The 19,828-nt window shown below is 43.9% G+C and overlaps 1 protein-coding gene and 1 pseudogene across 1 annotated transcript in view; one reads left to right on the top strand and one right to left on the bottom strand.

Annotated features, from left to right (window-relative positions):
• ANKRD6 (ankyrin repeat domain 6) overlaps positions 1-19,828 on the bottom strand; it is a 158,457-nt gene that overhangs the window by 91,333 nt on the left and 47,296 nt on the right. The gene's annotated exons all lie outside the window — the stretch shown is intronic.
• LOC102256606 lies at positions 17,912-18,719 on the top strand (annotated as a pseudogene).

Below are 19,828 nucleotides of genomic sequence, written 5' to 3'. Positions count from 1 at the left end.
CCTGATAAGGTATTTTCATTGATCACTCTTTGTTCTTTGACTCTCCTTCAAATCAAGAGGGCACTAATACATCACCCACCTGAAAACAAATCTCACCCAAATTCTGCCCCCTGGGCAGACCTACTAATCTGGAAAAGCACCCACTAGCTGCCCCCAGCCGACCAGGAGAAAGGCAGGTCCCTGGGTGACTTCAAAGGAAGCACCTCAACTTGCAGGGAGAATGGATAGTGGTCAGCAGTCTCCCCAGAGGGCAGGGAACCTCCTCTTACCCCTGGGTGGGGACTTTGAAATCCTCCACACACCACTCAGAAGTGCCTCCTGCCTTGGCCTGCCCACCGATGTCCTGGTTGGGGACAGCACCTGTGTGTTGGAGGGGCAGTAGCTATAACCGTCATGGTTTACGGGGAGCCACACAGTCCCAGAGACCTTTCTGTTGTCCAGTATGGGCTATTCTGGGGTCAGAAACAAAAATACAAATTTAAAAATTAAGATGTTCTGTAAGAGAGGGGAATAAAAGCTCTCAGTAGAACAAAGCTTTAATGAGTAGGGAGGCATTCGCAATATTTCAACCTCAGCTGAACACAATGAATGCATCAATAAAAATGCATGTGTGCCTGGGAAAATAATTCTCTTGGTGCTGCTGTTTTTCAAATGTTAATGACCACATCTAATGATTTGTCTTGGTAGCTGAGGCCCCTCCTTTTTAGGTGCCATTAAAGCCACCTTCACCTGAGTAATCAATCACCTTAAACCCTTTTTGCCCTTCTGTACGTGTCTCTGAGCATGCTCTCGTTCTGCTTTACACTCCACATGAATTTCTCTCTCTGCACCTGTGCTACCACCTCTCTTGGAGCTGTCATGCTCATGGGATCTATATAGGCTCCAGGCTAGTCCCACCTTCAGAACAAAGCCCTCCCTGAATTCCCCAGCCCTCTTTACCATTTCTGGATCACTTACTATCAACAGCACCCATTTGAGACTGCCTTATGCTGTCTTTAAGGCTTAAGCCAAAAGCCATGTGGGTGAACCTTCCTGGAAGTGGACTGTCCAGCCCCAGTCAAGTCACAGATAACAGTAGCCCTGGCCAATGTCTTGACTGCAACCTCATGAGAGACCCCGAGTCAGAACCACCCGATGAAGCCACTCCCAAACTCCCAACTCCCAGTAACTATGTAAGATAATATATGCTTACTGTTTTAAGTAAGGTGCTATGTTTGGGGTAATTTGTTATGCAGCAATAGCTGACTAACTTTCGGTGACAAAGTACCTATAACTATAGGTGATAAAGTTTAATAAAATGTTGCTAGCAGGATTTAGGTGGTGGTCATATGGATGTTCACTGTAAAATTATTTCAACTTTGCTGTATGAAAATTTTCACAATCTAATGTTGGGGGTAAAGTATAGACCGCACAACATAAATGTGGCAGCCGGATCAGTCCGTGACACAGCTGCAGTCATGCTTCCTGACTAACAGAAGAGAATGATTTAAAAGGGTTCTCAAGGAATAGAGTTTTTTGGGGGTAGCAGATATCTTTAGAATGGTCTTTACTCTCTATATATTTTAAAGTATGGTTTTGTGTGTATCAAGTGGTAGTAGACGTATATGTGCTATTTTATTTGTTCTTTTATTCCAACCTCCAATTTTCAAAAATGCATTGATCTGCCAATTTCAGTTTTATCAGCCAGGGTACTTCTCAGGAAACCCGTGACAGGTACGAAATTACTGTTCTATCAAAAGTAACCTATTTCTTCACCCATTTGTCCTACTCTGCGCTTTGCTCTCTGTTTGTTCTGATTTAGTTCCCAAACTCATTAGGCTAGCTGAATTCTCCGCTGCTTTGTCAGGTAATGGTTAGAGAAAGTTGATTAACTTTTTAAAAGCATGCGCAACACAAAGCTGCAAGAAACGGATACTTCTGCGCTCCAGAGAACTCGGACTGGTCAGACCAGTGTCGATGCCAGTTCATGTTTTCCTTAATATTTACCTGGACCTCACACCCTCTCCTGCATATTTTTATAGTGACAATAGGCTGCTAAAATTGCTTCTCATATCAAATGTTGGTAATGAATTTTTAAGTGAGTGATGTAATTAGCCTAGTCTTTTCACGTAATGACATGAACCATATAAACATTTTGTGATAAACAGAAATCCAGACTCCTTATTTTCTCCAAACATAAATAAACTGAAATCTGCCTGCCAGTGATACTTTATAGACATCAGAGAGGATCACCACAGTGTGATTATTAGGGCTCCTCTATTACAAAGTACACAGGTTTGTTCTGAAGATAAGCTTGGAAAACACTGTTGGATTCAGTGTTTAACATCAGAGTTCAATGCTGTGTGTGGTATCTTCTCAACACTGGCCAACACCAACATACCTGGAGGGAAAGGGCCCCCCACAGTATGCACCACAAACTAGCAAGCTGTGAGGGGACTGGCTTATCTAACCTCACCTCATCTGCCCAGTTGGAGGACAGGAAAATAAAAACAACGTTTTGCGGACCCCACCCCTGCAGCTATGGATGCAGATGGGATCCAACTAGAGGCACCTGTGCAAAATTAGACAGGGGCAGTGAAGCAGAGGCCGTGGCTGGCAGGCAGCTGTGTGAATGGGAGGTTTTTCCAGTCATGTTCTAGGACCATTCTCTTGGGCGCTGGAAGGAATGCTGGTGGCAGCCTCCTCTCAATTCCGGGTTCCTGATCCCACAGCCTTGCTAATGTCCTCTGAGTCAGGAGCCCCCTGATGGGCCAGTTCTTCACTGTCCCAGGGATCGCTCCAAGGCTCAACCTCTGCCTCCTAGGGGCTCCAGACTTTCCAGTGAGTCTGTAAGCACTCAGTCCCCCATCTCTTCTTGCTTAAAATAACCTAGACTGGTTTCTGTTTCCTGCACTCAACCCTTATTCACAACAGAAATCCTGTATCTTTTGAAAATACTAAAAAGTACAAATGGAGTTATTCCCTCCTATGTTCACTCTCCAAAACTCAGTCTCCCAACACTTCAGGATGGGTGGCAAGTACTGAAATGTCTACGTCAGGCACATGGGGAAGGACAGCACATGTCCCTGGAGAAAGAGAAATGCAAAGACCTGGCAAGGAAATGGAGAACTAGCTAGCGTAGTGCCAGGGTCCAAATTAGGCTGCAGAGAAGGGAAGAAAGGAAGAGAAAAACCGAAGCCAAATTAAGTAGATGTGATTGGCCCATCAGCCACAAAGCCCGCCTGAGGGAATCCAGACTCACGGCTTTGCAGTGAACACATTGTATGCGGGAAACGTATTTATACGTTTTACTTATACGTTTTACGTTGACTGGTAGTAGAGCGCGGGACACGTATTAATACGTTTTTTATAGACTAGCGGTAGAATGCGGGTAACATATAAATACGTAAACTAATATCGTAATTATTTTACTGAACGTTGCCATTTGCGCAAAAAATTAGCAAAAATGGCCCGCGCCAGTAGAATGCGGGTAACGTATAAATACGTAAACTAAAGTTATCGTAATTTTACTGAACGTTGCCATTTGCGCAAAAAATTAGCAAAAATGGCCCGCGCCACCTGTTAGCGCTCGATAAAAACTACCCGCAAACAATGTGTGAAAGCTCACACTGTAGAAGGTGGGGCTAAGAAGAGGTGTGAACGCAGCAGTTCTTTTTATGTGTGTGATTTGACTGAGCACTTCCAGGCCGTGCTTGCACAGGGATTTAGCATTTCAGTTAAAGGGAAAGTCAGGAAGCAATGTATTTGGTTCAAAGCCAGCATTTCTAATTTCCATTCCCAACACTGCTGCTGCCGACTGGATGGACAAATCCTGACCTTTTCCCCGTACGTCCTGACTGTCCTACAAAATATCAAGCTTCTCAATAACAATAGTAGCAGCTACTTTTTCTTGAGGACCTACTATGTGCCAGCACTCTACATGCTTCTCATGTAACCTCAGAACCACAGCATCCGGTGAACAGTATTAAACTGATGCAGAATCCCACCACTTGCCCTCTTTGTGGCACTCCCATGTCGTCCAAGCCTCCATCCTGTCTCACCTGAACCCGCATAGCCTCTTGCCTGATATTTCTGTTCCTGCTCTTCCCCTCCCCCCACTGACTATTCATCACAACTGCCAAGGTGATCCTGTTAATAAACCTTAAGTGACAATCATGTCACTCTTTTAGTCAAACCCAACTCCCACCCCTACCCCGAGCATGGCTTCTCATATTTCCCAGAATAGAAGCCCAAGGATTGGTACAATGGTCCGTAAAGTCCTCTGGAATCTGCTCCTCCTTTCCTCTCCCATCACCTCTCCTCTTAATCCCCTGGTCCTCTCTGCTCCAGCCACACTGGCCTCCTCGCTGCTCTTCCAACACACCAGACACAACCCTGCCTCAGGACTTTTGCACTGTCGTCCTCTACACAGAATATTCTTCTTCACCCAGATATCTAAATGGCCCTCTCCCTTAGCCCCTGCGGGTGTTTGCACAAATGCTACCATATCGGCGAATGCCTCCTCTGATGACCTTATTTAAAACTGCAGTCTTAGCACTTAAATATGTGTATGTGTATGTGTGTGTGTGTGTGTGTTATATATATATTCATTTATTTTGTTTACTGTGATTTTCCCTCCTCTAGCTCCATGAGGGTAGCACTTGTGTTCAAGGCTGTACTGTCGCACAGTCCGCACTGAATAAACACCTACTGAATTTAAAGAAGACGTGAAGAAGCTAAGGGATTAGGCATCTTGCCCACATCTATACTGGTAGCAAAGAGCAGTTCTGAGGCCTCCTCATCCCTTCTGAGTCAGAAGCCTGTCCAGGGCACCCAAAGCCCCCCCCCCCCCCCCTTCCAATCCCAGGGGCTGTTAGAGATGCTGCAGGCATGAGGTTTGAACTGACATGAGTCTAATGGCTTTCTGTCCTCTTCTCTACCCAAGAGAGGTGCTCACCTTAGACGCCCTGGGCCCAATCAACACTGCTCCCTAACTGGGCAGAGAAGCAGTGGGAGTCCACTTTCTGAAGACTTCCCTTGTCCTTCTTCCAATCCTTCCCTGAGAGCCCCGCAGCCAAGAAGCCCACTGTCCACCTACTGATCTAACCCAAAAAGCTGGGCACAGCCCTCTGGACTCTGCAGGTACAGCCAGTCGCTAACCTCAAGGAGATGGCTTCTGCAAATTACCTCCCATCAGGCAGAAAGGAGGACAGGGTCCGAACCAAGCACTGTGCGCCTGCTGGACGGACGTGAGGGGGAGGGCTCCTGCCGCACAGGGGTCTGGGAGGGAGGAGGGAGGTTACAGTCAGGGCTGCACAGAAATAGGAACAACAGCAACCTCCCTACGGGCACCCCTCGCCTTGCCGAGTGAAATATGTCTTTGAGTAGGAGGACCATTAGCTAGAGATTGGCAGTCTTTCCTGTTTCACCCTATTTTGAGATCTCTGTGGTTTTTAAATTAAGTGAATTAATATAAGTAAAGACTTAGAATAGCACCTGCCACTTGTAAATCTACATTTATATGGCTATTATTATAATGGGATTTAATTGCTATATTTCCCCCACAACAGCCGAAAGCTCAAAAAGGTTTTTCCAGGTAAGGAATATAAAGATCAATTTTGCTTTAAAAACTGACTTTTAAAATATTTATCAGCCCAGACTGTTCTAAAAAATCAGTAAGACTAGGCTGTAAGCTTGGTAGACAAGGATCTGGACTTACTTCTTTTCATATCTTTACTGAGATGTTGAAATGATTATTCTGCAGGATAATTAGGTAGGTAATTTTTATTATGGTTATGTTAATTATGGGAATGTTATATTATTTAAAATAAAAACATAGCCCTGGACAGTGGGGCTCAGTTGGTTGAGTATCACCCTATGCACTGAAAGATCGCCGCCAGTTCAATTCCCAGTCAGGGCACATACCCAGGTTGCAGGTTTGATCCCTGGTTGGGGTGCGTGCAGGAGGCAACAATCGATGTTTCTCTCTCACATCAGTGTTTCTCTCTCTCCCTCTCCCTTCCTCCCTCTCTAAAGTCAATAAAAACATATATATGAAACAAACAAAAATGTTTAAAAGTAAACAGGCAGTGTAAATCCCTGATCGGACTACAATCATAACTTCTGTTGTTGTAAAAAACTGTAGCAGGCCTCATGAGAGAGTCACAACCATCTGATAAATGGTGAAAGAAGTGGAATAAAAAGAAATTTTAGGGCAAATGTAATTTAATGTTACAAGAATGCAGGACCTAGATGACTGCTGAGTACAGTGGCTACTAATGAGAATTTTCCGTGGAAACCACAGAAACAATCCAGCAAACCAGGCCCATTAAAAGAAGAGAAATCCTGTGGGTCAGTGATAGGATGGGGCATAATGTTATCTGCACGCTCAACTCATGGCTTCATTTGTTTTTTTGGAGATGACTTCCTTCAGCTGAAGACCCATCACCACAAAAGACACCAGCACCACAAAGCTTTTTCAGTGAGAAAGGAATGAAGAAGCACGTTAGTTACAGCACTAAATATGCAAAGCACCTCTGCCCACTCACTCCAGGGTGAGAAAGGTTATTTTCAAGCATCTCCAAATGGATGTCGCCCCAAAGGCCCTCCCCAAGTTACTGAAATAAGTACTTTGCTTTAATGCAAAGATTCTGCAGATATACAGTTGACAGGAATTTTATGTTTTGTTTCCTTCCAGAGAGATGCCTGTGGGTTAGTGAGAAGGGTGCAAATGCCTTGCTCTGAATACGGGAGCATTCTCTTGGGAGCATTCTCTTGGCTGGGGTCCTGCTGAGCTCTTCAAAGGAGTGTGCATCTAAAGAATGTTGTAGTTAGCTTTTGAAGTTCCCAGCAACCCGACACTGACGTGTGGGGTGTGGTGTGCAGTGTTTTCCAAGAAGACATTTCCCTTTTGAATGCAAATGGGATGGAACCCCACTGACTGGAGCTTAAGCTGTGAAGGGAAGAAGACACAGAAAGATCTTGCTGAAAAAAAGTATTTGTTTTTATAAGCATGGGTTCCTTAAAGGGCAAACACTGGAAATACTTAGAAACAAGTCTGGTGCTTCTACTAGAGAAAACGATTAGACAAGCCTAAGTCTTGATTTTGTAGGTAGGATTTACGTACTGTGTAAAGAGAAGTCAACCTCGATAAGAAGCATTCTGATGATGATGTGCTTTGCAATCATGATATGTGTGTGGGGGGCCGGGGGGGAAGCTATTCCTAAGAACTGGCCTCAACTGCAAGCCCCATCTGAGTGCACAATCCCACCAACGTTGGTGTCTCTTAGATACGGTAAGAGCTGTGCTTTTCTGGGCTGGAAAAATTATGACTAAGCTGGGTCAGTGTCCTCTTCTGGCTTTGCTAAGTGCATCCCTATTATCTGTATTACTTATTCATCCCACTGCCTTGGCCTGAAGTAAATTCAGCAGGACCTAATAAATTAAAATACAACAGGAATCAACAGAAACCTAAACTATGACCCCACAGTCTATTATGAATGCTCAAAGCCACTAAAAGCACCACTGCTCTAATGAGAACAATAATAACTTGGGTACAGCCATCTGCCAGTGCCAAAGTGCTTTTCATCCCGGATCCCCTTTAGTCTCCCCTTGGGACCTGGGACCTGGTTGTTCCGCTATCACACCTATTACCGGTGAGAACACAGAAATGCAGAGGCTCACAGAAGACATACCTGGTAACAGAGCCAGGTTCTTTCCAATGCCAGTCCTTCTTGATGTTCAATGCATTTTTTCCTTATTAAAACAGTATCTCGTGGTATTGCATTTTTCTAACCACGGTATATCCCATTTCCACTATTTGGTGCCAGGAACTGCAGGGTAGCATTTCTATCTTGGATACAGCAGGGCAAACAGCCCCTGACCCCTGGTCTCACGCTGCGTAAGGGGAAGAAAAACAAGAGCGTGGCACCTGGCTGTCTCCCGGGAGGCAGGGGTGGGAGCTCTAGGGCTCAGCCCCTGGGCTGCTCCTCAGGGGACCAGAAACTGTCCAGTGACAGGGGCCTCTGCTTCCAGCCTCTGGAATTTAAGGAAAGTCTGTTCATTGTCACCTGAAAAACAGACAGAATTTAAATTTCAAAATTCCCGAGGGCACATCCCTGAAAGAGAAAGTGGGAAAGAGACAGATTTCCTGGGTCTGGTCCCAGATAGCACAGCATCTGCCTACCTATCGGAGTTTACACATTGACTTCAGTTAGTGTCCTACAGGCTCATTATAAACAGTATTCTGGCTGGTGATTTATTCTGCCCTCTGACAGTCCTTACTCCAAGACAACCACACCTTCTACATATTCCAGATGACCCCACACTCCTTCATACACAATATTCTATTCTGTCATTCAACTATTATCTTCCCAAATGAAACTGCTAAGTTAAAAAAAAAAAGCCTACTAACCCCTCTTTTTAGTGTTCCTGAAACCTATCAAACAACATTTTAGTGCACATACCCAGATTTCAGATTCGATCCCTGGTCGGGGCACGTGAGGGAGGCAACCAATCAATGTTTCTCACATCCATGTTTCTCTCTCTCCCTCCATCCCTCTTCCTTCCTCTCACTCTAAAATCAATTTAAAAAACTGCCCTAGCTGGTTTGGTTCAGTAGATAGAGCATCAGCCCGTGGACTAAAGGGTCCCGGGTTCAATTCCGGTCAAGGGCACAGGCCCGGGTTGTGGGCTCTATCCCCAGTGGGGGGCATGCTGAAGGCAGCCGATCAATGATTCTCTCTCATCATTGATGTTTCTCTCTCTCTCTCCCTCTCCCTTCCTCTCTGAAATTAATAAAAATATATTTAAAAATAAATGAAATCAATAAAAAACAAAAAACATTTGTGACTCATGGGAAGAAGTCAAAATATCTACAATAACAGGAGTTTGGAAGAAGCTGATTCCAACTCTCCTGGATGACTTTGAGGGGCTCAAGACTTCAACAAAGGAAGTAACTGCAGATGTGGTGGAAACAGTAAGAGACCTAGAATTAGAAGTGGAGCCTGAAGATGTGACCAAATAGCTGCAATCTCATGATAAAACTTTAACGGACGAGGAGTTGCTTCTTATGGATGAACAAAGAAAGTGGTTTCTTAAGATGAAATCTACTCTTGGTGAAGAGACTGTGAAGATTGTTGAGATGACAACAAAAAATTTAAAATATCACATAAATGTAGTTGAAAAAGGACTGACTCCAGTTTTGAAAGAAGTTCTACTGCGGGTAAAATGTTATCAAACAGCGTCACATGCTACAGAGAAATCATTTATGAAAGGAAGAGTCAATCGATGTCGCAAACTTCACTGTTGTCATATTTTAAGAAACTGCCAAAGCCACCTCAGCTTCAGCAACCACCACCCTGGTCGGTGAGCAGCCACCTATATCCAGGCAAGACCCTCCACCAGCAAAATGATGATAATTTGCTGAAGGCTTAGACGATGATTAGAATTTTTTAGCAATAAAATATTTTAAAGTAAGGTATATTCACTGTTTTTTAGACATAATGCTATTAACACACTTAATAGACTACAGTGTAGTGTAAACATAACTTTTATGTTCATGGGAAAATCACAAAAATAGTGTAATTTGCTTTACTGTGATATTTGTTTTATTGTGGTGGTCTGGAACCAACTGAACCCGCAATGTCTCCGAGGTATGTCTCCCCTGGAAAATACTCTGAGAGCAGGGCCTCTCATTCCCTGAAGCACCAATAGGAGCTACTCAGAGGGCTGTTGAGCTGATTCCATTTATTTACTACCTGTCTGGGGCAGGATAGAGGCCATCATCTACTTTCTCAGAAGTGAGTCCGGCAACAGATCTGGACCTGGCTCAGACCTGGTCAATCTGGGGTTTGAGGCAGACCCCTCCTCCCTTGCTACGGAAGAGATTCCCCCCACATCTCTTTCCACAGATGCCTAAAGTTGGGCCAGCTTTGCCCCCACCCAACCCCACCTCCAGCCACGGGGTTCATGCCAAATTGGGTCCTTGGAATGGCCATGGGGCTTCTTATCAGTTGCCAAATGTTTCCAGTCTGGGTCCAAAACCAGCCATCAACTTCCTCTTCCCACACAGTGATTTATTTAAAATTCTCTCTGACGTTGCAATGAGTTTCCTAACTTCGGCCCGCATGGGCATTTTATTTTCCCTGTAGAATGAATCCAAACAATAACATTCAGGCAGAGCCAGGTGCTGCTTTATAATGGGAGGTTGGGGACCACAGTGACCTGTAGTCTGGCCCTCTAACGAAGGTGGCATGTCTACACTACTAGGCAGTCTGGAGAGGCTAGAGAGAGTGCTGGCAGGAGAGAAGAGAGTCCAGCATGGAGCCACTTTCCAATTAGGCAGGTGCTGCACGGAGTTCCAAAGTTCCCCCACCAGCACAAGCGTGGTTGCTCATGACCTGAGTTTGCTTTTATGGTCTTTCTCAGTCTAAAAAACACTGTGTAGGGGATTGTGACAAAGACCTTCTCCTTGACCAAATGTACCTTGGCCCCAAGTGTTAGTAAGAATCCTGCTGTCAATTCAGAGAGAATACTCTAACCCTGATATCTGATTACCTTCAAACTCTGATCAAATTCCTTATCCCTCCCCATTCCTTATATGATATCTGACCACCCTGGCCTGCCTTCAGGAAGAATCCTGTTAATTTAGCTAGAATACCCCCTACCCTTAGTAATTTTTCATCCCTCCCCAACCCCTCCCCTCCCTTTTACTTGGCTATAAATCCCCTGGTTTTGCTTATATGCATGCATACAAGTCCTTCGGTTGATCTCTTACTCCCCTCCCTTCTGCCCCCCAACCCTCTCTGGCCTTCCCACTGCAGTTTGACAATCAGTTTGAGGCAGCTCTGCCTCTGTATCTATTATTGTTCAAAAGTTTGTAATGGTCTTTATTATCCATGAATGAGTGAGATCATGTGGTATTTTTCCTTCATTGACTGGCTTATTTCACTTAGCATAATGCTCTCCAGTTCCATCCATGCTGTTGCAAATGGTAAGAGTTCCTTCTTTTTTACAGCAGCATAGTATTCCATCGTGTAGATGTACCACAGTTTTCTAATCCATTCATCTACTGATGGGCACTTAGGCTGTTTCCAGATCTTAGCTATGGTGAATTGTGCTGCTATGAACATATGGGTGCATATATCCTTTCTGATTGGTGTTTCTGGTTTCTTGGGATATATTCCTAGAAGTGGGATCACAGGGTCAAATGGGAGTTCCATGTTTTGTTTTTTGAGGAAACTCCATACTGTCTTCCATAGTGGCTGCACCAGTCTGCATTCCCACCAGCAGTGCACAAGTGTTCCTTTTTCTCCACATCCTCTCCAGCACTTGTCGTTTGTTGATTTGTTGATGATAGCCATTCTGACAGGTGTGAGATGGTACCTCATTGTTGTTTTGATTTGCATCTCTCGGATGATTAGTGACTTTGAGCATGTTTTCATATGTCTCTTGGCTTTCTGAATGTCCTCTTTTGAAAGGTGTCTATTTAGATCCTTTGCCCATTTTTTGATTGGATTGTTTATCTTCTTTTTGTTAAGTTGTATGAGTTCCCTATAAATTTTGGAGATTAGGCCCTTATCAGATATGACGTTGGCAAATATGTTTTCCCACGCAGTGGGTTTTCTTGTTGTTTTGTTGATGGTTTCTTTTGCTGTGCAGAAGCTTTTTATTTTGATGTAGTCCCATTTGTTCATTTTCTCTTTAGTTTCAACTGCCCTAGGAGCTGTATCAGTGAAGAAATTGCTTTGGCATATGTCTGAGATTTTGTTGCCTTTGGATTCTTCTAGAATTTTTATGGTTTCCTGTCGTACATTTAAGTCCTTTATCCATTTTGAGTTTATTCTTGTGTATGGTGTAAGTTGGTGGTCTAGTTTCATTTTCTTGCATATATCTGTCCAATTTTCCCAACACCATTTATTGAAGAGACTATCTTGGCTCCATTGTATGTTCTTGCCTCCTTTGTCAAATATTAATTGAGCATATTGGTTCGGGCTGATTTCTGGGGTCTCTATTCTATTCCATTGATCTATATGTCTGTTCTTGTGCCAGTACCAGGCAGTTTTGAGAACAGTGGCTTTGTAATACAGCTTGATATCTGGTATTGAGATCCCACCTACTTTGTTCTTTCTCAGGATTGCTGCAGCTATTCGGGGTCTTTTTTTATTCCAGATGAATTTTTGGAGAGTTCGTTCTAGATCTGTGAAGTATGCCGTTGGTATTTTAATGGGAAGTGCGTTGAATTTATAGATTGCTTTGGGTAGTATGGACATTTTAATGATGTTGATTCTACCAATCCATGAACACGGTATGTTCTTCCATCTGTTTATGTCTTCCTCTATCTCTTTTTTCAACGTCCTGTAGTTTTCTGAGTAGAGGTCTTTTACCTCTTTAGTTAAGTTTATTCCTAGGTAGCTTAATTTTTTTGGTGCGATGGTAAATGGGATTGTTTTTCTAATCTCTCTTTCTGAAAGTTCACTGTTGGTGTATAGAAATGCCTCAGATTTCTTGGGGTTAATTTTGTATCCTGCTACATTGCCAAATTCATGTATTAAGTCTAGTAGCTTTTTGATGGAGTCTCTAGGGTTTTGTATGTATAATATCATGTCATCTGCAAATAAGGACAGTTTTACTTCCTCTTTTCCAATTTGGATGCCTTTTATTTCTTCTTCTTGTCTAATTGCAATGGCTAATACTTCCAGTACTATGTTGAACAGGAGTGGTGAGAGTGGGCATCCCTGTCTTGTTCCTGTTTTTAGGGGAAATGGTGTTAGTTTTTGTCCATTGAGTATGATGTTGGCTGTGGGTTTGTCATATATGGCTTTTATTATGTTGAGGTATGATCCTTCTATTCCCACCTTGCTGAGAGTTTTTATCAAAAATGGGTGTTGGATTTTGTCAAATGCTTTTTCTGCATCAATTGATATGACCATGTGGTTTTTTTCTTTCAATTTGTTTATGTGATGTATTACGTTTATTGATTTACGGATGTTGTACCATCCTTGCATCCCTGGGATAAATCCTACTTGGTCATGGTGTATGATCTTTCTGATGTACTGTTGGATCCGATTTGCTAAGATTTTGTTGAGGATTTTGGCATCTATGTTCATGAGGGATATTGGCCTGTAATTCTCTTTCATTGTGTTGTCTTTACCTGGTTTTGGTATTAGGGTGATGCTGGCTTCATAGAATGAGCTTGGAAGTGTTCCTTCCTCTTGGATTTTTTGTAGTAGTCTGAGGAGGATAGGTTTTAGTTCTTCCTTGAATGTTTGGTAAAACTCCCCTGTGAAGCCGTCTGGTCCTGGGCTTTTGTTTGCTGGAAGCTTTTTGATGACTGCTTCAATTTCTTCCATAGTTATTGGCCTGTTGAGATTTTTAGATTCTTCCTGATTAAGTTTTGGAATGTTGTATTTTTCTAGGAATTTGTCCATTTCCTCCAGGTTGTCTAGTTTGTTGGAGTAGAGTTGTTCATAGTATTTTTTAACAATCATTTGTATTTCTGTGGGGTCTGTTGTTATTTCGCCTCTATCATTTCTGATTTGGTTTATTTGGGTCCTCTCTCTTTGCTTCTTGGTGAGCCTGGCTAGAGGTTTGTCAATCTTGTTTATCCTTTCAAAGAACCAGCTCTTGGTTTCATTGATTTTCTGTATTGTTTTTTTGGTCCCACTTGTGCTTGTTGTATTCAGAGTTGAGCCTGGTCTCTCTCCCCTATTGCATTAGTCTTGACACCTACCACAATAATCCTGAATAAAGTCTTCCTTACCATTGTAACCAGTGTCAATAATTTTTTCTCTAATAATGGTAGTGATTTAAATGGTGGCCCCCAAAATGTTATGTCCATGTCCTAATACCTGGAATCTGTATTATTTTATATGGTGAAAGAGTAGATATTACTTTATTGGGCCCAAATGCAGTCACATGAATCCTCATAAGAGAGGCAGAGGAAGTTTTGGGACACACACACAGAGACACAGAAAAGGAAACAGCAATGTGGAGACAAAGGCAAAGTCTGGAGTGATGTGGCCTCAAGACAAGAGATCCCTGCAACACCCAGAAGCTGCAGAAGCCAAGGAACCAACAGACTCTCCCCTTGGGCTTTGGAGGGAGCTCGACTAGCCAACCCCTTGAGTTTGGGCTTCTGGTCTCCAGAACTGTGAGAGAGGAATTCCTATTGTTTTACGCCATCCAGCTTATGGTAATTTGTTCAACAGTCACAGGAAAGTAACACAGGGATAGAGGTACGTCATAGCCTGTTCAGGCTGCTGTAACAAAATACCACAGACTGGGTGGCTAATGAACAACAGAAATGTATTCCTCACAGTTCTGCAGCCAAGGTCAAAGCAGCAGAGCAGAAGGCTGGTGTTGGAGAGCCTGCTTCCTAGTTCATAGATGGGCCTTTTCACTGGGTCCTCAGCCGGTAAAAGGGACAAGAGAGTCTTTATAGAAGTGCAGTAACCCCACTCATGAGGTCTCCACCCTCATGATCCAATCACTTCCCAAAGGCCCCACCTTCACCACCACACACTGGGCATTAAGCTTCAACATACGAATTTGGGGGGAACACAAACATTCAAACCATAGAAAAGTGAGACGGGGGTACTGCAACCAGTCAAAGGGTTAAGGAGCCATATATTCAAACCTTATTGACATTTGACAATAAGCTTGAATTATTTTTATAATAAAAACTAACCATTAAAAATCATAAAACAGGAGAGACCAAGATGGCGGCATAGGTAAACACCGCAGACTGCTGCCGCAAACAACCACTTCAAAAATACAACTACACAGACTGGGTGGCTAATGAACAACAGAAATGTATTCCTCACAGTTCTGCAGCCAAGGTCAAAGCAGCAGAGCAGAAGGCTGGTGTTGGAGAGCCTGCTTCCTAGTTCATAGATGGGCCTTTTCACTGGGTCCTCAGCCGGTAAAAGGGACAAGAGAGTCTTTATAGAAGTGCAGTAACCCCACTCATGAGGTCTCCACCCTCATGATCCAATCACTTCCCAAAGGCCCCACCTTCACCACCACACACTGGGCATTAAGCTTCAACATACGAATTTGGGGGGAACACAAACATTCAAACCATAGAAAAGTGAGACGGGGGTACTGCAACCAGTCAAAGGGTTAAGGAGCCATATATTCAAACCTTATTGACATTTGACAATAAGCTTGAATTATTTTTATAATAATTTAATTCCATTAAAAATCATAAAACATGCCTTGGCCAGTGTGGAGCATTGTCCCCGTGCACCGAAGGGGTCGCAGGTTCAATTCCCAGTCAGGGCCGATATGGGAGGCAACTGATGGATGTTTCTCTGTCCCTCTCCCTTCCTCTGTCTCTAAACAAACAAACAAACAAACAAATAAACTAAAAATCATAAAACATGAGTATACCTGAGATTTAGGGGTGGGGAGAGTGAAGATACAAGAAGATATCAATGCAGGTTAGAAAGACAGCTGAGTAGACCCAAGACCTTGAGCTGCTACTCTCAACCCAAAGAAATAAAATTTAATTAGGTCTCAAAATGTGCTCACTCCTAAATCCTATCTCATTATAGAAAATAAAAAGGTATCCAATGTCCAGTTCTCTCAGAAGAAAGCGCGTGATGTGGAGAGGGTCTGTTCTAGAATAGGAACTCATGGATCTCTGAAAGCAGCACCGGACTAGTTTTGTGTTTCTTTATCTGGTTTAAAGATGTTTATTACATGTCACAGAAATTATTTTACATTAAATGATCATTTCAAGGACATAAAATGCCATGAAAATAAATCCTTTTAGGAAAATTCAGTGAGAAAGACAAGTTCAAAAACAAGATGTAGTGAGTGACTAAAGCCACCTTTCCAGGGGGGCAACAATCAAGAACATTGACAACCCCAATAAATTAAAAAAAAGAACATTTACAATCTTCATATATCCACACAACAGCATAGCCACCTGAGCAACCAACAAACCTCATCCTGTATTATTTGCCTGGTCACCAGTGTTAAGAGACACTACCTAAGAGGCAGTACAGTGAACTAACAAATGATACTTTATAAACAAGGCATTACTCAAACCACCACAAAGGCAAGGAGTCAGACCAAGCTTTCTAGCCCTATCTCCTGTGACTCCCTTTCACTAAATCTGAGCTCCAGCTGCACCGCTAGCTTCTCTCTTCTCAAACAGGGCTTTGCCTCCAGTCCCTGCACTCTCTCCAGAAAAGGCCCTCCCTTCAGAAGTTCCTGACTATCGAAATCCAGGCTGCATTAATCTGCTAGGGCTGCCATAACAAATTACTCAGAAAGTTGGTGGCTGAAAACAGAAATGTCTTCTCTCACAGTTCAGGAGGCTAGAAGTCCAAAACCAAGGGGTTGGCAGGGCCGAGCTCCCTCTGGAAGCTCCTGTGGAAAATCCTGTCCTTGCCGTTTGGTGGCTACAGCGTTCCTCGACATGTGGCTGCCTCACCCCAACTCTGCCTCCCTGGACACTTGGCCTCTTTGTTCCATCTGTGTCACATCTCTCCCTGACTCACTCTTTTTTTAAAATATGTTTTTATTGACTTTAGAGAGAGAGGAAGCGAGAGACAGAAACACCAACCAGCTGCCTCCTGCATGCCCTACTGGGGATCAAGCCTGAAACCTAGGCATGTGCCCTGACCAGGAATCGAACCAGTGACTTCTTGGTTCATGGGTCACACCACTGAGCCACACCAGCCAGGCACCCCTGCCTCACTCTTAAAGGACACTTGCCATTAGATTTAGGGCTCACCCAGATAATCCAGAATCATCTCATCTCAAAATCTCACTTAACCACATTGGCAAAGATCCTTCTTCCAAATAAGGGCAAATTCATAGGTTCCAGGGATGAGGACACAGACGCCAGTGACTTCTTGGTTCATGGGTCAATGCTCAACCACTGAGCCACACCAGCCAGACACCCCTGCCTCACTCTTAAAGGACACTTGCATTAGATTTAAGGCTCACCTAGATAATCCAGAATCATCTCATCTCAAAATCTCACTTAACCACATCTGCAAAGACCCTTTTTCCAAATAAGGGCAAATTCATAGGTTCTAGGGATGAGGACACAGACTTATCTTTTTGGGGGGCGGCGGGGTGGGGGAGCTGCTATTCAATCCACTACACAGGCCAATCTGAGATAACAGCATTCACCAGCAGCCTTCCTGGTCTTGTTTCCTAAACTTCAGAGGATGGCTTTCTGTCCTCTCACAGACACCCTGTAACTGCTCGTCAGCTGTGCTGGTGCAGCAGAATCCAGTCAGCCCAGTGTTTTCCAAAGTGGGGTCTCCCAGAGCAAGCGCTCACCAGGGTAAGGAGGAGGAACCACAGCTCCTCATCACGGCAGCCACCACACTGTCACCGTGACTGTCTGTGCCTGAATCCCTACAGCATCTCGGAGGGCAGGGCCCATGTCTCACTCACCTTTGTACCTCCAACCGCAGAACTTACAAACAGTAAGTGCTTAATTGACAACTGATATTTGGCAAAGAAAAGAATGAATATATCTGTATCACTGAAATGTATTGTGTATGTCGCTACTCATTAGGAAGAATCGCACACCTGCATACTGCACAATGCTTGATAGGGAAGATCAATATTTACAGGGTTCTCACCCAGTCAACCAACAGTCTCTATCAGTAACTTATAAACAGTAAGTGCTGACTTAATGACCACAGGAAAACACTTATCCAGGTGATCGCTAAGGTCTTTTTTTCTCACCCAGTCAACCAACAGTCTCTATCAGTAACTTAATGACCACAGGAAAACACTTATCCAGGTGATTGCTAAGGTCTTTTTCAGCTCTAAATTCTATGATCACCAATAACTGATAAAACAAACTGGCATGCAAGGGAATTCAGTGAGCTGACCAATCAGAAAGCTAAGGCTCCTTTCTCGCTCCCCAGCCACCTTGGCGGCTGCTCACATTGCCATCCCACATCTAAGGCAGGAAGATGGTGGCCGCAAAGAAGATGAAAAAGTCTCTTGAGTCCATCAATTTTAGGCTCCAACTTGTTATGGGAAGTGGAAAGTACGTGCTGGGGTACAAGCCGACTCTGAAGATGATCAGACAAGGCACAGTGAAGCTGGTCACCCTTGCCAACACCTGCCCAGCCTTGAGCAAATCTGAAAGAGTACTACGCCATGTTGGCCAAGTCCCATGCCCATCACTACAATGGCTATAAGATCACTACAGTGGCAGCATGTGGAAAATACTACAGAGTATGCACACTGGCTATTATTGAGCCAGGGGGTTCTGATGTTAGAAGCACGCCAGACAGACAGGTGAAAAGTAAATCATGCACAATTTTTCTTTAATAAAACTGGCCAGTTTTAAACTTGGTTTAAACACAAAACAAAATAAAACAAAACAAAGCTAAGATTGAGGGGAAATGGCTAAATAAATGCAAGGTGCTTGCAAGGCATTAAGCAAAATACAACGTGAACCGTGGGTAGCGTGCTTTAGTCGTGTTGTCTACACCGAACATATTTCTTAAACAAAACACAAACCCAACGGACAATGCAGGCCTCGTAACCCCTGAGTAGGCCAAACGATCCTAAGAGTTCTGGTCTCCTTTGGTGGATGTCAGTTCCCTCATCTCTAGCCCCACTCAACTCCACCCCAAGCCACCAGGTTCTTCATAAAATTCTCATTAAAATGTTTAAAGAGCTCAATAATTTCAAGTAGCTTTCGAATTACCATTAGACACAAACTTACTCCATTCCTGTTCACAGACCTGTAGGCTCCCTATGCCCCCTCCTGCACCCCCATCCCTTGTTCTCTCTCAGTGGCTGTCTAAATCCCCATTAAATGTTATCTGATACACTCCTAAGGTATTCTCTTTCCTAAGGATATTTTTATATTGATCTGGAATTCTGGGAGACCAAAAAACTAAAAAGATTTAAAACAATGGACTTCTAATAATAAAATTTTAGACACAGGGAAATGAGTAGACGTTTTAAAGAAAATCTTTCCTGGATCCCTTCAGAACACACCGACTGGGGAGCCAGCTTTCTACCTTCTTGAAAGTGAGCCAGCGCTGGCTACAGATATATCAATCCATGGGCAGCTGGCATCCTTAATAATGAACAACTTCCTTCTCTTCTGTCAAGAGCAGAGACAAAGACATGATTCAGGGGCCCTCAAAGTGAATTATCGCCTTTGTTTAAAACTCCCCTCTCAGGCAGAGCTGTCAGCTGCAGCAGCCAGTCCAGGGAAGGATGAAAATTAAAGCAAAGCTGTTGAAGTGCCCAGGCAGCCAACACAAGGGACTCTGCCTCCACTTTGTGCCCAGCCCCACAGAACTGAGACCGCTCCAGAGGCGATGTCTGGGCAAGGACAGCCTGCCCTGGACCCGGCACCAGGAGGAAGGCAACATGCTTCTCCAGTGAAAAAGGACGCAAGTCCCTGCCAAGGTTACCATCAGCTCACACCCAACAACAAACCACCCTGGAACACAATTATAAACTGCAAGTCAGGCCCATTTGCAGGTCATGAAATAAGTTAGTGGGTCACAAGCAACATTACAAAGAATGAAATAGAAAATGTCAAAATACACTGCATGTATTTTGGGAAACACTTGTTTCACTTGTGTGTGTGTGTTTATATTTGTACTAGAGGCCCGGTGCATGAAATCGTGCATGGGGGGGGCCCTCAGCCTGGCCTGCACCCTCTTGCAATCCGGGACACTGGCTCCTAACCACTCACCTGCCTACCTGCCTGATTGCCCCTAACCACTGCCAGCCTGCCTGATCACCCCTAACCACTCTGCTTGCCTGCCTGATCGCCCCTAACTGCTTGTCTACCTGCCTGATCACCTGCCTGTCTGATTGCCCCTAACCACTCTGCCTG

This window comes from Myotis brandtii, unplaced genomic scaffold (genome assembly GCF_000412655.1).
Source record: "Myotis brandtii unplaced genomic scaffold, ASM41265v1 scaffold365, whole genome shotgun sequence".
Lineage (NCBI taxonomy): Eukaryota > Metazoa > Chordata > Mammalia > Chiroptera > Vespertilionidae > Myotis > Myotis brandtii.
Note: the sequence above shows the minus strand (reverse complement) of the source record. Positions and strands in the feature narration are given on the sequence as shown.